A 19,871-nucleotide genomic window follows, 5' to 3' on the forward strand; every position below is an offset into this window, starting at 1 on the left:
AAACATACACAAGAACATATAAAATGAAATACATAAACATGCATCAATATCAATTCTTTGAAGTAATCTATAGAAAATATAAAGAAAAGAAATAAACATACACAAGAACATATAAAATGAAATGGATAAACATACGTCAATATCAATTCTTTGAAGTAACCTATAGAAAATATAAAGAAAAGAAATAAACATGCACAAGAACCTATAAATGAAATACATAAACATGCATCAATATCAATTCATTGAAGTAACTTATAGAAAATATATAGAAAAGAAATAAACATACACAAAAACCTATAAAATGAAATACATAAACATGCATCAATATCAATTCTTTGAAGTAACTTACAGAAAATATAAAGAAAAGACAAAAACATACACAAGAACCTATAAAATGAAATACATAAACATGCATCAATATCAATTCATTGAAGTAACCTATAGAAAATATAAAGAGAAGACAAAAACATACACAAGAACATATAAAATGAAATACATAAACATGAATCAATATCAATTCTTTGAAGTAACCTATAGAAAACATGAAGAAAAGAAATAAACATACACAAGAACACATAAAATGAAATACATAAACATGCATCAATATCAATTCTTTGAAGTAACCTATACAAAATATATAGAAAAGAAATAAACATACACAAGAACCTATAAAATGAAATACATATAAATGCATCAATATCAATTCTTTGAAGTAACCTATAGAAAATATAAAGAAAAGACAAAAACATACACAAGAACCTATAAAATGAAATACATAAACATGCATCAATATTAATTCTTTGAAGTAACCTATAGAAAATATAAAGAAAAGACAAAAACATACACAAGAACATATAAAATGAAATACATAAACATGCATCAATATCAATTCTTTGAAGTAACCTATAGAAAATATAAAGAAAAGAAATAAACATACACAAGAACTAAATGAAATACATAAACATGCAGCAATATCAATTCTTTGAAGTATCTTATAGAAAATATAAAGAATAGAAATAAACATACACAAGAACCTATAAAATGAAATACATCAACATGCATCAATATCAATTCTTTGAAGTAACCTATAGAAAATATAAAGAAAAGAAATAAACATACACAAGAACATATAAAATGAAATACATAAACATGCATCAATATCAATTCTTTGAAGTAACCTCTAGAAAATATAAAGAAAAGAAATAAACATACACAAGAACATATAAAATGAAATACATAAACATGCATCAATATCAATTCTTTGAAGTAACCTATAGAAAATATAAAGAGAAGACAAAAACATACACAAGAACCTGTAAAATGAAATACATAAACATGCATCAATATCAATTCATTGAAGTAACCTATAGAAAATATAAAGAAAAGAAATAAACATGCACAAGAACCTATAAATGAAATACATAAACATGCATCAATATCAATTCTTTGAAGTAACCTCTAGAAAATATAAAGAAAAGAAATAAACATACACAAGAACATATAAAATGAAATACATAAACATGCATCAATATCAATTCTTTGAAGTAACGTATAGAAAATATAAAGAGAAGACAAAAACATACACAAGAACCTGTAAAATGAAATACATAAACATGCATCAATATCAATTCTTTGAAGTAACCTATAGAAAATATAAAGAAAAGAAATAAACATACACAAGAACCTATAAAATGAAATACATAAACATGCATCAATATCAATTCTTTGAAGTAACCTATAGAAAATATAAAGAAAAGAAATAAACATACACAAGAACATATAAAATGAAATACATAAACATGCATCAATATCAATTCTTTGAAGTAATCTATAGAAAATATAAAGAAAAGAAATAAACATACACAAGAACCTATAAAATGAAATACATAAACATGCATCAATATCAATTCTTTGAAGTAACCTATAGAAAATATAAAGAAAAGAAATAAACATACACAAGAACATATAAAATGAAATACATAAACATGCATCAATATCAATTCTTTGAAGTAATCTATAGAAAATATAAAGAAAAGAAATAAACATACACAAGAACATATAAAATGAAATACATAAACATGCATCAATATCAATTCTTTGAAGTAATCTATAGAAAATATAAAGAAAAGAAATAAACATACACAAGAACATATAAAATGAAATACATAAACATGCATCAATATCAATTCTTTGAAGTAACCTATAGAAAATATAAAGAGAAGACAAAAACATACACAAGAACCTGTAAAATGAAATACATTAACATGCATCAATATCAATTCTTTGAAGTAACCTCTAGAAAATATAAAGAAAAGAAATAAACATACACAAGAACATATAAAATGAAATACATAAACATGCATCAATATCAATTCTTTGAAGTAACCTATAGAAAATATAAAGAGAAGACAAAAACATACACAAGAACCTGTAAAATGAAATACATAAACATGCATCAATATCAATTCATTGAAGTAACCTATAGAAAATATAAAGAAAAGAAATAAACATGCACAAGAACCTATAAATGAAATACATAAACATGCATCAATATCAATTCTTTGAAGTAACCTCTAGAAAATATAAAGAAAAGAAATAAACATACACAAGAACATATAAAATGAAATACATAAACATGCATCAATATCAATTCTTTGAAGTAACGTATAGAAAATATAAAGAGAAGACAAAAACATACACAAGAACCTGTAAAATGAAATACATAAACATGCATCAATATCAATTCTTTGAAGTAACCTATAGAAAATATAAAGAAAAGAAATAAACATACACAAGAACCTATAAAATGAAATACATAAACATGCATCAATATCAATTCTTTGAAGTAACCTATAGAAAATATAAAGAAAAGAAATAAACATACACAAGAACATATAAAATGAAATACATAAACATGCATCAATATCAATTCTTTGAAGTAATCTATAGAAAATATAAAGAAAAGAAATAAACATACACAAGAACATATAAAATGAAATACATAAACATGCATCAATATCAATTCTTTGAAGTAATCTATAGAAAATATAAAGAAAAGAAATAAACATACACAAGAACATATAAAATGAAATGGATAAACATACGTCAATATCAATTCTTTGAAGTAACCTATAGAAAATATAAAGAAAAGAAATAAACATGCACAAGAACCTATAAATGAAATACATAAACATGCATCAATATCAATTCATTGAAGTAACCTATAGAAAATATATAGAAAAGAAATAAACATACACAAAAACCTATAAAATGAAATACATAAACATGCATCAATATCAATTCTTTGAAGTAACTTACAGAAAATATAAAGAAAAGACAAAAACATACACAAGAACCTATAAAATGAAATACATAAACATGCATCAATATCAATTCATTGAAGTAACCTATAGAAAATATAAAGAGAAGACAAAAACATACACAAGAACATATAAAATGAAATACATAAACATGAATCAATATCAATTCTTTGAAGTAACCTATAGAAAACATGAAGAAAAGAAATAAACATACACAAGAACATAAAATGAAATACATAAACATGCATCAATATCAATTCTTTGAAGTAACCTATAGAAAATATATAGAAAAGAAATAAACATACACAAGAACCTATAAAATGAAATACATATAAATGCATCAATATCAATTCTTTGAAGTAACCTCTAGAAAATATAAAGAAAAGACAAAAACATACACAAGAACCTATAAAATGAAATACATAAACATGCATCAATATTAATTCTTTGAAGTAACCTATAGAAAATATAAAGAAAAGACAAAAACATACAAAAGAACATATAAAATGAAATACATAAACATGCATCAATATCAATTCTTTGAAGTAACCTATAGAAAATATAAAAAAAAGAAATAAACATACACAAGAACTAAATGAAATAGATAAACATGCAGCAATATCAATTCTTTGAAGTAACTTATAGAAAATATAAAGAATAGAAATAAACATACACAAGAACCTATAGAATGAAATACATCAACATGCATCAATATCAATTCTTTGAAGTAACCTATAGAAAATATAAAGAAAAGAAATAAACATACACAAGAACATATAAAATGAAATACATAAACATGCATCAATATCAATTCTTTGAAGTAATCTATAGAAAATATAAAGAAAAGAAATAAACATACACAAGAACCTATAAAATGAAATACATAAACATGCATCAATATCAATTCTTTGAAGTAACCTATAGAAAATATAAAGAAAAGAAAAAAACATACACAAGATATAAAATGAAACACATAAACATGCATCAATATCAATTCATTGAAGTAACCTATAGAAAATATAAAGAAAAGAGAAAAACATACACAAGAACATATAAAATGAAATGGATAAACATACGTCAATATCAATTCTTTGAAGTAACCTATAGAAAATATAAAGAAAAGAAATAAACATGCACAAGAACATATAAAATGAAATACATAAACATGCATCAATATCAATTCTTTGAAGTAACCTATAGAAAATATAAAGAAAAGAAATAAACATACACAAGAACATATAAAATGAAATACTTAAACATGCATCAATATCAATTCTTTGAAGTAACCTATAGAAAATATAAAGAAAAGACAAAAACATACACAAGAACCTATAAAATGAAATACATCAACATGCATCAATATCAATTCATTGAAGTAACCTATAGAAAATATAAAGAAAAGAAATAAACATACACAAGAACATATAAAATGAAATACATAAACATGCATCAATATCAATTCTTTGAAGTAACCTCTAGAAAATATAAAGAAAAGAAATAAACATACACAAGAACATATAAAATGAAATACATAAACATGCATCAATATCAATTCTTTGAAGTAACCTATAGAAAATATAAAGAGAAGACAAAAACATACACAAGAACCTATAAAATGAAATACATAAACATGCATCAATATCAATTCTTTGAAGTAACCTATAGAAAATATAAAGAAAAGAAATAAACATACACAAGAACCTATAATATGAATTACATAAACATGCATCAATATCAATTCTTTGAAGTAACCTATAGAAAATATAAAGAAAAGAAATAAACATACACAAGAACATATAAAATGAAATACATAAACATGCATCAATATCAATTCTTTGAAGTAATCTATAGAAAATATAAAGAAAAGAAATAAACATACACAAGAACATATAAAATGAAATACATAAACATGCATCAATATCAATTCTTTGAAGTAACCTATAGAAAATATAAAGAGAAGACAAAAACATACACAAGAACCTATAAAATGAAATACATAAACATGCATCAATATCAATTCTTTGAAGTAACCTATAGAAAATATAAAGAAAAGAAATAAACATACACAAGAACCTATAAAATGAAATACATAAACATGCATCAATATCAATTCTTTGAAGTAACCTATAGAAAATATAAAGAAAAGAAATAAACATACACAAGAACATATAAAATGAAATACATAAACATGCATCAATATCAATTCTTTGAAGTAATCTATAGAAAATATAAAGAAAAGAAATAAACATACACAAGAACATATAAAATGAAATACATAAACATGAATCAATATCAATTCTTTGAAGTAACCTATAGAAAACATGAAGAAAAGAAATAAACATACACAAGAACATAAAATGAAATACATAAACATGCATCAATATCAATTCTTTGAAGTAACCTATAGAAAATATATAGAAAAGAAATAAACATACACAAGAACCTATAAAATGAAATACATATAAATGCATCAATATCAATTCTTTGAAGTAACCTCTAGAAAATATAAAGAAAAGACAAAAACATACACAAGAACCTATAAAATGAAATACATAAACATGCATCAATATTAATTCTTTGAAGTAACCTATAGAAAATATAAAGAAAAGACAAAAACATACAAAAGAACATATAAAATGAAATACATAAACATGCATCAATATCAATTCTTTGAAGTAACCTATAGAAAATATAAAAAAAAGAAATAAACATGCACAAGAACTAAATGAAATACATAAACATGCAGCAATATCAATTCTTTGAAGTAACTTATAGAAAATATAAAGAATAGAAATAAACATACACAAGAACCTATAGAATGAAATACATCAACATGCATCAATATCAATTCTTTGAAGTAACCTATAGAAAATATAAAGAAAAGAAATAAACATACACAAGAACATATAAAATGAAATACATAAACATGCATCAATATCAATTCTTTGAAGTAATCTATAGAAAATATAAAGAAAAGAAATAAACATACACAAGAACCTATAAAATGAAATACATAAACATGCATCAATATCAATTCTTTGAAGTAACCTATAGAAAATATAAAGAAAAGAAATAAACATACACAAGATATAAAATGAAACACATAAACATGCATCAATATCAATTCATTGAAGTAACCTATAGAAAATATAAAGAAAAGAGAAAAACATACACAAGAACATATAAAATGAAATACTTAAACATGCATCAATATCAATTCTTTGAAGTAACCTATAGAAAATATAAAGAAAAGACAAAAACATACACAAGAACCTATAAAATGAAATACATCAACATGCATCAATATCAATTCATTGAAGTAACCTATAGAAAATATAAAGAAAAGAAATAAACATACACAAGAACATATAAAATGAAATACAAAAACATGCATCAATATCAATTCTTTGAAGTAACCTCTAGAAAATATAAAGAAAAGAAATAAACATACACAAGAACATATAAAATGAAATACATAAACATGCATCAATATCAATTCTTTGAAGTAACCTATAGAAAATATAAAGAGAAGACAAAAACATACACAAGAACCTATAAAATGAAATACATAAACATGCATCAATATCAATTCTTTGAAGTAACCTATAGAAAATATAAAGAAAAGAAATAAACATACACAAGAACCTATAAAATGAATTACATAAACATGCATCAATATCAATTCTTTGAAGTAATCTATAGAAAATATAAAGAAAAGAAATAAACATACACAAGAACATATAAAATGAAATACATAAACATGCATCAATATCAATTCTTTGAAGTAACCTATAGAAAATATAAAGAGAAGACAAAAACATACACAAGAACCTATAAAATGAAATACATAAACATGCATCAATATCAATTCTTTGAAGTAACCTATAGAAAATATAAAGAAAAGAAATAAACATACACAAGAACCTATAAAATGAAATACATAAACATGCATCAATATCAATTCTTTGAAGTAACCTAAAGAAAATATAAAGAAAAGAAATAAACATACACAAGAACATATAAAATGAAATACATAAACATGCATCAATATCAATTCTTTGAAGTAATCTATAGAAAATATAAAGAAAAGAAATAAACATACACAAGAACATATAAAATGAAATACATAAACATGAATCAATATCAATTCTTTGAAGTAACCTATAGAAAACATGAAGAAAAGAAATAAACATACACAAGAACATAAAATGAAATACATAAACATGCATCAATATCAATTCTTTGAAGTAACCTATAGAAAATATATAGAAAAGAAATAAACATACACAAGAACCTATAAAATGAAATACATATAAATGCATCAATATCAATTCTTTGAAGTAACCTCTAGAAAATATAAAGAAAAGACAAAAACATACACAAGAACCTATAAAATGAAATACATAAACATGCATCAATATTAATTCTTTGAAGTAACCTATAGAAAATATAAAGAAAAGACAAAAACATACAAAAGAACATATAAAATGAAATACATAAACATGCATCAATATCAATTCTTTGAAGTAACCTATAGAAAATATAAAAAAAAGAAATAAACATGCACAAGAACTAAATGAAATACATAAACATGCAGCAATATCAATTCTTTGAAGTAACTTATAGAAAATATAAAGAATAGAAATAAACATACACAAGAACCTATAGAATGAAATACATCAACATGCATCAATATCAATTCTTTGAAGTAACCTATAGAAAATATAAAGAAAAGAAATAAACATACACAAGAACATATAAAATGAAATACATAAACATGCATCAATATCAATTCTTTGAAGTAATCTATAGAAAATATAAAGAAAAGAAATAAACATACACAAGAACCTATAAAATGAAATACATAAACATGCATCAATATCAATTCTTTGAAGTAACCTATAGAAAATATAAAGAAAAGAAATAAACATACACAAGATATAAAATGAAACACATAAACATGCATCAATATCAATTCATTGAAGTAACCTATAGAAAATATAAAGAAAAGAGAAAAACATACACAAGAACATATAAAATGAAATGGATAAACATACGTCAAGATCAATTCTTTGAAGTAACCTATAGAAAATATAAAGAAAAGAAATAAACATGCACAAGAACATATAAAATGAAATACATAAACATGCATCAATATCAATTCTTTGAAGTAACCTATAGAAAATATAAAGAAAAGAAATAAACATACACAAGAACATATAAAATGAAATACTTAAACATGCATCAATATCAATTCTTTGAAGTAACCTATAGAAAATATAAAGAGAAGACAAAAACATACACAAGAACCTATAAAATGAAATACATAAACATGCATCAATATCAATTCTTTGAAGTAACCTATAGAAAATATAAAGAAAAGAAATAAACATACACAAGAACCTATAAAATGAAATACATCAACATGCATCAATATCAATTCATTGAAGTAACCTATAGAAAATATAAAGAAAAGAAATAAACATACACAAGAACATATAAAATGAAATACATAAACATGCATCAATATCAATTCTTTGAAGTAACCTCTAGAAAATATAAAGAAAAGAAATAAACATACACAAGAACATATAAAATGAAATACATAAACATGCATCAATATCAATTCTTTGAAGTAACCTATAGAAAATATAAAGAGAAGACAAAAACATACACAAGAACCTATAAAATGAAATACATAAACATGCATCAATATCAATTCTTTGAAGTAACCTATAGAAAATATAAAGAAAAGAAATAAACATACACAAGAACCTATAAAATGAAATACATAAACATGCATCAATATCAATTCTTTGAAGTAACCTATAGAAAATATAAAGAAAAGAAATAAACATACACAAGAACATATAAAATGAAATACATAAACATGCATCAATATCAATTCTTTGAAGTAATCTATAGAAAATATAAAAAAAAGAAATAAACATACACAAGAACTAAATGAAATACATAAACATGCAGCAATATCAATTCTTTGAAGTAACTTATAGAAAATATAAAGAATAGAAATAAACATACACAAGAACCTATAGAATGAAATACATCAACATGCATCAATATCAATTCTTTGAAGTAACCTATAGAAAATATAAAAAAAAGAAATAAACATACACAAGAACTAAATGAAATACATAAACATGCAGCAATATCAATTCTTTGAAGTAACTTATAGAAAATATAAAGAATAGAAATAAACATACACAAGAACCTATAGAATGAAATACATCAACATGCATCAATATCAATTCTTTGAAGTAACCTATAGAAAATATAAAGAAAAGAAATAAACATACACAAGAACATATAAAATGAAATACATAAACATGCATCAATATCAATTCTTTGAAGTTATCTATAGAAAATATAAAGAAAAGAAATAAACATACACAAGAACCTATAAAATGAAATACATAAACATGCATCAATATCAATTCTTTGAAGTAACCTATAGAAAATATAAAGAAAAGAAATAAACATACACAAGATATAAAATGAAACACATAAACATGCATCAATATCAATTCATTGAAGTAACCTATAGAAAATATAAAGAAAAGAGAAAAACATACACAAGAACATATAAAATGAAATGGATAAACATACGTCAAGATCAATTCTTTGAAGTAACCTATAGAAAATATAAAGAAAAGAAATAAACATGCACAAGAACATATAAAATGAAATACATAAACATGCATCAATATCAATTCTTTGAAGTAACCTATAGAAAATATAAAGAAAAGAAATAAACATACACAAGAACATATAAAATGAAATACTTAAACATGCATCAATATCAATTCTTTGAAGTAACCTATAGAAAATATAAAGAAAAGACAAAAACATACACAAGAACCTATAAAATGAAATACATCAACATGCATCAATATCAATTCATTGAAGTAACCTATAGAAAATATAAAGAAAAGAAATAAACATACACAAGAACATATAAAATGAAATACATAAACATGCATCAATATCAATTCTTTGAAGTAACCTCTAGAAAATATAAAGAAAAGAAATAAACATACACAAGAACATATAAAATGAAATACATAAACATGCATCAATATCAATTCTTTGAAGTAACCTATAGAAAATATAAAGAGAAGACAAAAACATACACAAGAACATATAAAATGAAATACATAAACATGCATCAATATCAATTCTTTGAAGTAACCTATAGAAAACATGAAGAAAAGAAATAAACATACACAAGAACCTATAAAATGAAATACATAAACATGCATCAATATCAATTCTTTGAAGTAACCTATAGAAAATATAAAGAAAAGAAATAAACATACACAAGAACATATAAAATGAAATACATAAACATGCATCAATATCAATTCTTTGAAGTAACCTATAGAAAATATAAAGAAAAGAAATAAACATACACAAGAACATATAAAATGAAATACATAAACATGCATCAATATCAATTCTTTGAAGTAACCTATAGAAAATATAAAGAAAAGAAATAAACATACACAAGAACATATAAAATGAAATACATAAACATGCATCAATATCAATTCTTTGAAGAAACTTATAGAAAATATAAAGAAAAGAAATAAACATACACAAGAACATATAAAATGAAATACATAAACATGCATCAATATCAATTCATTGAAGTAACCTATAGAAAATATAAAGAAAAGAAATAAACATACACAAGAACATATAAAATGAAATACATAAACATGCATTAATATCAATTCTTTGAAGTAACCTATAGAAAATATAAAGAAAAGAAATAAACATACACAAGAACATATAAAATGAAATACATAAACATGCATCAATATCAATTCTTTGAAGAAACCTATAGAAAATATAAAGAAAAGAAATAAACATACACAAGAACATATAAAATGAAATACATAAACATGCATCAATATCAATTCTTTGAAGAAACCTATAGAAAATATAAAGAAAAGAAATAAACATACACAAGAACATATAAAATGAAACACATAAACATGCATCAATATCAATTCTTTGAAGTAACTTACAGAAAATATAAAGAAAAGACAAAAACATACACAAGAACCTATAAAATGAAATACATAAACATGCATCAATATCAGTTCTTTGAAGTATATAACCTATAGAAAATATAAAGAAAAAAAATAAACATACACAAGAACATATAAAATGAAATACATAAACATGAATCAATATCAATTCTTTGAAGTAACCTATAGAAAATACAAAGAAAAGAAAAAGACAAAAAATACACATGATTATATTAAATGACATAGATAAACGTTCTTCAAGACCAAATCTTAGAAGTAAACTAAAGAAAATAAAGCAGAAAAAAACAACCATACACATGAAAACATATAAAATGAAATAAATTAACCAACTTTAGGATCTAAGAAAACAAAGATAATACCCTATTGTATAATTTTAACCAGGAAAAAAGTACTCACCACATATAGTTATAGATGAGGTTCTTTTCATTCCCTTTGGTAGCTAGATGTAGCTGCCTTACTTTTCAAGGCCATTGAATACTGTTCTGCTCTGTTCATCTGTTTAAGGTTCCTCTAAAATATCAGATAAGTATGAAATATTTGAATAGTTGGAAACATATACAGTAATTTTATTTTATTTATAATTCTTTAAAAATGTTTATATTTAAGAAAGTCATATTAAAATTAAAAACCACCTGAACTTGGATAAGAAAAAATTTTGAAGTTTAAACAAGAGTGACATGCTGAAATGTCTCGCCTTCTTAATTAAGCATTGATTTTATGTTGATATTCCCAAATATGAAGCTTTACTACAAGTAACGCATAAACTGAACATGATCCAAGAAAATTACACCAAACAGGCCATACATCTGACATGTACATGTACACCTTACAATCATTCAAGAAACCTAACATAGTAGACCTATTGCTTACAGTTTCTAAAAAACAGACTTAACCAAAAAAAACTTAACACTGACCAATGAACCATAAAAATGAGGTCAAGGTTAGATGAACCATGCCCAATAGACATGTACACCTAACAATCAATGTATGCATTAAATATAGTAATCTTTTGCTTATAGTATCTAAGAAACAAACTTAACCAAAAAAACCTTAACATTGACCAATGAACCATAACAATGAGGTCAAGGTCAGATGATACCTGTCAGACAGACATAACTTTACAATCATTCCATACAACAAATATAGTTGGCCTATTGCTTATAGTTGAAGAAAAACAGACCAAACCACAAAATCTTAACACTGAGAAACGAATGGTGAAAATGAGGTCAAGGTCAAATAAAACCTGCAAGACTGGCATGTAGATCATAAAATATTTCCATACACCAAATATAATTAATTAACCTATTGCTTATAGTTTTAGAAAAACAGACCAAAAAACAAAAACATAACACTGTGCAATGAACTGTTAAATGAGGTAAAGGTAAAAAAAACTACCAGGCTGACATATACATCGTAAAATATTTCCATTCACCAAATATAGTTGACCTATTGCACATAGTAAAAGAAAGAAAGAACAAAACAGATAACTTTAATTTAATCACTGAACCATGAAAAAAGGTCAAGGTCAGATGAAACCTGCCAATTGGATATGTACACATATATAATCATTCCATACACCAAATATAGTAGACCTAATTTGCTTACAGAATCTAATAATATATGGAATGACCATGAACTATTTAATACCTTGTTTGTATTCACTGATCCATTAAATGAGGTAGAGGTCAGATGAAAAATGTCTGACAGACATGAGGACATTGCAAGGTACACACACACTAAAAATAGCTATCCTCTGTACTCATAAGAGAGAAAATATATTAAAAATAATCTGAATTTTTTTTTCAAGTATCCAAGACACCATGAAAATGACAATGAACATATGACAGACAGAAACCTCATAATAGAAGTTGCAATGAGGCTCGACAAAAAACAGTGTTTGTAAAAGTTATTTTTTCTATATCTGACAGACATGAGGACATTGCAAGGTACACACACACTAAAAATAGCTATCCTCTGTACTCATAAGAGAGAAAATATATTAAAAATAATCTGAATTTTTTTTTCAAGTATCCAAGACACCATGAAAATGACAATGAACATATGACAGACAGAAACCTCATAATAGAAGTTGCAATGAGGCTCGACAAAAAACAGTGTTTGTAAAAGTTATTTTTTCTATTTATTTAGTATTGACTATTATAGTACATTTATGTATATATATACGGTATACCTGTATATATTGGGTCGATCATTATTGAAGGTCCAGAGAAGTTTTACTGTCTGACTTTCCTAAATGCATCTGAATACCAATTTAGATGACAGTCTATAGTACTCCAAGACCTGAAAAGAAATGTTTAATATTAAAAAAGACTGTTGAGATTATCGTTGCCTGAACTATCATCTATAAAGACCATTGATATTTTTTCAGAAGGTTGTTCCTATCCAGTACAAAAACAGAAGAGGAGTTGTATAAATTTAGCATAAACTAACATGTAGCTTCATAAGGGGGAGGCAAGGGATATTTTACATCTCCAATATATATAAACCAATGTGAAGGACTGGTCATTTAAAAGACATCATTTTGTTTTACACAGAGGCGGATTTAGGGGGGGCAGGGGCCCCGGTCCCCCCTTTTGGTGAAAAAATTTGGTTGCTCATATAGGGAATCACTGAAGCGTGACTGGAGCGGGCCCCCTCTTAGGTCAGTCAGTGGGCCCCCACTTATGAAAATTTCTGGATCCGCCACTGTCACATTGAACTGAATTATCATGATTATTCTGCATGAAAAAATTGTGAAATATTTTGATTCTTTAAAAGCTATTTTTTTTTATCTAAACAGTTTAAAATCGTTCAAACTGAAGCCCCTCATTATACATAGAAAATACCTTTAACTCCTCATAAACCTCTTAATATAAAATGCAGGTCTTTATTATCCAACTAAATATCAAACTAATTTGGAGCCAAATTCTAACCTTTTGATCACATGATCATATTTATAGTAATTAATCTGTTCACTCACATCTACTCACTTCACACTTGAGTAACTCTGGCTGTGTACAAAAATAATTGAACCTGACAAATGTATTTCACCAAATTATGTAAACAATATTTGTTTCTGTTAGCATTCCCCTAAAGAGAAAAGTTTGTAATCTATGAAGACCCTATGAACAGCAAAAACTCAACATTGTATTTTTTTTTAACCTTTAACCTTCAGTCATTGCATAAACATAAATTAATAATATGGTTTAATGAGGCAATACACAAAATAAAATGATATAAAATATTCACGTTTTAATTACATTTTCCTCTTGTTTGATTTTAGTGATTTTAAATATATATTGAAAGAATTATTAAATTTCATGTCGCTAAATTATTCTTGTTGCTAATCAGTAAGACGGTTAAATTGTATTACATGTTCTTATATGTTGTTCTGAGAAGAACTTTTTATGGTTAATGCTACAAAAATCCTGTTTCTGAAAAAAAAACCAAACTCAATTTAGTCTATATAGAAGTGTTTTTATTTCTTTTACACGTTTTAGCAAATTACACAAAATATTAATCATACGGTTTACTCGACTTGCCGTGTTCAGTCAATTCATTGGTAAAGTAGTAGTAGACTAGTATAACCAGAGACCAATTTATAATAGTATAAATATTTATATGGATTACTGAATTACGAAACTTGAACTGATCGTAAAATCCTCTCGTTTCGAACAGAGGTATTTTGGGCGTGGACCCCCCCCCCCCCAATCCTCTTTCGGCCCCACTGTTAAAAAAGTCGTTATATTTACAATTTTCTACAATGTGTAGACAAATACCATAAAGTCAATTACTTGTCGATTACAATACCTTTTCTACTATCCACACGGACCCCAAGTGAAAAAAAAAGCTTCGAGTCAGTGTAACGTGTTAGCTAAAATAAATTCCCTCAGAAGAGTTGAAAAATTAGAACAATTGAAACATACCGCCAAATCATAGAAGAGAATCGAAGGGGTTGTGGTCTATTGATCCGCGAAGTTCAAATACAGTAAAACCAAATCTATCCAAAACACAAAGTTTAATCAGAGACATATATGTATATATGTCTCTGGTTTAATTGATCTTTAAGAAGATATATAGAGTTCTTTTCGATATCATAAATTTACGCCAACTTTTTGCTTGTTTGTTGTTTTAAAAGTGAACAGTCAGACATTGAGCAAGTAAGCCACAGGCACTTGTTTCTATCCATAGGAAGGTCGACTATCCATATAACTTCTATTTATATGGATAGTCGACCTTCCTATGGATAGGAACAAGTGCCTGTGAGATAAGCCCTGACTGAGTGTGTGTTTTTTTTAAATTTATTTCTTTAGTATAAGATTCTTTTTTTTCGAATACTGGTCCTGTAGAAAACAAAGTCAATTTTCTAAATACATTGTAGAGATAATTTGGGGAATGGTCCATCTAAATAAATATCACTATGTCACGGCAATACGTGAACCTCATCTATAATTTGAAATTAAAATTAAAAAGATCATATCATAGGGAACATGTGTACTTACTTCAGTCAAGTTGATTAGACTTCAACCTCATCATTATTCAAAAACTGCATTGCCAAACTTTAACCTGAAGCGGGACAGGCAAGACGAACGCACAGACCGAAAAACACAATGCCACTAAGCGGGACATTACTGACAACAAATGTTTTATGCAGGTTAGACATCAAACAGATGCTTTTACTATCTGAGAAATATATTGGACGAAGAGTTGTCTCATACCACATATTTCTATAGTATTTACGAAAAATAATAAGCTATTAACCATGATAATGAGGTTATAAGTGTACACAAATACCGTCGACATGCAAGACAAGTCATACATTCATTCAATACACCAACGGACATGCATACATTGCAAATAATCAACTATGCCATATATCATTAAAATGCTTCGCTGAGCGCAGCTGGATAGGACTGCAGAGGTGCAACGTGCAACCCTGAACAGTTGGGGCAAACATGCTTTTAAATTGTCTTAAGTAATTGTCCATTAACCAGTAACCCCCCCCCCCCCAAAAAAAAAAAAACAAAACAAAACAAAACAAAACAAAACACAAAATAATTCTCAACGGTTTGAGCCATAACCATCCCTTTGTGGTATAATTTCAGAGAGATTCATACACTGCTCCACAAGTTCTTGTCCGGAAACTAGATAAATGCTGATTTGGGCCCTATTTTGGCCCCTTATTCATAAACTGTTATGACTGTAAGCCCTAAAATCAATCTCAACCTTCCTTTTGTGTTCATAAACCTTGTGTTTAAATTTCATAGGTTTCTATTTACGTATCCTTAAGTTATTGTCCAGAAACCAAATGTCTTACAACGACGACGCTGTGATACCAATATACAACAGCAAAATTGTTTGTGGTCATATACAAAAAAAATCAGAAGATTTGTTTCTATCTATAAGATGGTCGACTAACAATGTGTTATAGGTTTTTTCCGGGCACTCGGGCTTCCTCCACCAATTAAAACTGGACGCCACGAAATAGACCTATACGACCCTCATTGATGGAAATCAGTTCCTGTTTGCTAGATTATCAGAAAGGAAAAAGGACAGCAATGAAGCCTTGCAACAAGTCACCTTTGGGTCCATCAAAGAAAAATTGCATAGGTTCTTTGACCGCACTGAGAGCATGGCAATCTCTATACGAGATACGCTCAATCTTTCAAGAGACAGCAACTTTTTACAGCAGAAGCCCTACTCTTTTGAACAGCAGGTGTTGGAAAAACCAAGGGATTACCATATTTCTCAACTCAATCCAACCCTTAAGATCCCCTGTAATTTTAAACTCTATAGAAGGAGATGATACAACTGCAGAATTATCATCCCAGTTTCTATTATGCTACATATGTCACAAAATACTTTTTTGAATAATCTGAGGTTCAAGATAAAATTCATTTTAGTGATGTTTTAGTATACCACAAAACATGTTTGCTGTGTAGAAATACAGAAAGAGAACTTCCTGTAGTCCATACAATTGATTTTCCTTCTCCTTCCATTGCATTTTTGGATGAAAAAAGGGTGTTCTATTTTTAATTTTGTAACAATCTTCCTATCTACTGACTGGTATATAAAAGCCTGGCAGTTTGAAATCAAAACTTATGAACATTATATTTCTTACTTAGTTTTTTCTAGAGGTAAAAAAAGGAGAACCTTTTCAATTCAACTTGTGACCCTTTGAATACAAGTATTCTAGGTTGATAAATTCAGCATTGTAGGAAGATCTTCATAATATTGTCTTAACCAGATGCTCCGCAGGGCACAGCTTTATACGACTGCAGAATTCGAACCCTGAACATTGGGGCAAGTATGGACACAACATTCAAGCTTGATACAGCTCTGAATTTGGATTGTGATTAAATAGTTGACACAACACAGTTTTCTGACACAGAATGAATGTGGTCTAAAAACTTAAATTAAAAACTTTAAATCTTAAATTGGACATTACCTATGATGGTCCAATATCCAAAATCTAAATACATGGTTAGATCCAGCATATCAAAGAACCCCAAGAATTCAATTTTTGATGAAATCAAATAAAGTTCAATTTTGGACCCTTTAGACCTCAATGTGCACCAATTTGATAACCGAGCCCAAATATCGAAAATCTAAATACATGGTTAGATTCAGCATATATCAAAGAACCCCATATATTCAATTTTTGTTGAAATCAAACAAAGTTTAATTGGATCCCAATTTTGACCAACTTGAAAACTGGGCCTATAATCAAAAATCTAAATACATGTTTAGATTCAGCATATCAAAGAACCCCAAGGATTCAATTTTTGTTGATATCAAACAAAGTTAATTTTGGATCATGATTTGGACCAACTTGAAAACTGGCCCCATAAGCAAAAATCTAAATACATGTTTAGATTCAGCATATCAAAGAACCCCAAGGATTCAATTTTTGTTGAAATCAAACAAAGTTAATTTTGGACCCCGATTTGGACCAACTTGAAAACTGGGCCCATAATAAAAAAATCTAAGTACATGTTTAGATTCAGCATATCAAAGAACCCCAAGAATTAAATTTTTGTTGAAATCAAACAAAGTTTAATTTTGGACCCCGATTTGGACCAACTTGAAAACTGGGCCAATAATCAAAAATCTAAGTACATGTTTAGATTCAGCATATCAAAGAACCCCAAGGATTCAATTTTTGTTAAAATCAAACTTGTTTAATTTTGGAACCTTTTGACCTTAATGTAGACCAATTTGAAAATGGGACCAAAAATTAAGAATCTACATACACAGTTAGATTCGGCATATCAAAGAACCCCAATTATTCAATTTTTGATGAAACCAAACAAAATTTAATTTTGGACCCTTTGGGCCCCTTATTCCTAAACTGTTGGGACCAAAACTTCCAAAATCAATCTGAACCTTTCTTTTGTGTTCATAAACCTTGTGTTTAAATTTCATAGATTTCTATTTACTTATACTAAGTTATTGTGCAAAAACCAAGAATAATGCTTATTTGGGCCCTTTTTTGGACCCCAATTGAACAATTCCTAAACTGTTGGGACCCAAACTTCCAAAATCAATCCCAACCTTCCTTTTGTGTTCATAAACCTTGTGTTTAAATTTCATAGATTTCTATTTACTTATACTAAAGTTATTGCACGAAAACCAAGAATAATGCTTATTTGGGCCCTTTTTTGGCCCCTAATTCCTAAACTGTTGGGACCCAAACTCCCAACCTTCCTTTTGTGTTCACAAACCTTGTGTTTAAATTTCATAGATTTCTATTTACTTATACTAAAGTTATTGTGCGAAAACCAAGAATATTGGTTATTTTGGCCCCTAATTCCTTAACAGTTGAGACCAAAACTCCCAAAATCAATCCAAACCTTCCTTTTGTGTTCATAAACCTTGTGTTTAAATTTCATAGATTTCTATTTACTTATACTAAAGTTATTGTGCGAATACCAAGAATAATGGTTATTTTGGCCGCTAATTCCTTAACTGTTGGGACCAAAACTCCCAAAATCAATCCAAACCTTCCTTTTGTGTTCATAAACCTTGTGTTTAAATTTCATAGATTTCTATTTACTTATACTAAAGTAATTGCAGCGAAAACCAAGAATAATGCTTATTTGGGCCCTTTTTTGGCCCCTAATTCCTGAATTGTTGGGACCCAAACTCCCAAAATCAATCCCAAACTTCCTTTTGTGTTCATAAACCTTGTGTTTAAATTTAATAGATTTCTATTTACTTATACTAAAGTTATTGTGCGAAAACCAAGAATAATGCTTATTTGGGCCTTTTTTGGCCCCCAATTCCTAAACTGTTTGGACCCAAACTCCCAAAATCAATCCCAACCTTCCTTTTGTGTTCATAAACCTTGTGTTTAAATTTCATAGATTTCTATTTATATTTAAGTTATTGTGCGAAAACCAAGAATAATGCTTATTTGGGCCCTTTTTTGGACCCTAATTCCTAACCTGTTGGGACCAAAACTCCCCAAATCAAT

At 26.9% G+C, this 19,871-nt stretch overlaps 1 long non-coding RNA gene across 2 annotated transcripts; it reads right to left on the reverse strand.

The window, feature by feature from the left end:
- Positions 1-11,795: 11,795 nt before the first annotated feature.
- Positions 11,796-15,280, reverse strand: LOC143072919 (uncharacterized). Of its 2 annotated transcripts, none has more exons than XR_012977346.1 (3): positions 15,206-15,280; positions 13,587-13,696; positions 11,796-11,905 (listed from the first exon to the last, which is right to left on the reverse strand). It is a non-coding gene; the product is annotated as an uncharacterized LOC143072919 (long non-coding RNA). The 2 variants fall into 2 exon arrangements; XR_012977347.1 differs by lacking the exon at positions 15,206-15,280 and adding an exon at positions 14,242-14,415.
- Positions 15,281-19,871: the final 4,591 nt, after the last annotated feature.

This window comes from Mytilus galloprovincialis, chromosome 4, assembly GCF_965363235.1.
Source record: "Mytilus galloprovincialis chromosome 4, xbMytGall1.hap1.1, whole genome shotgun sequence".
Taxonomy (NCBI): Eukaryota; Metazoa; Mollusca; class Bivalvia; order Mytilida; family Mytilidae; genus Mytilus; species Mytilus galloprovincialis.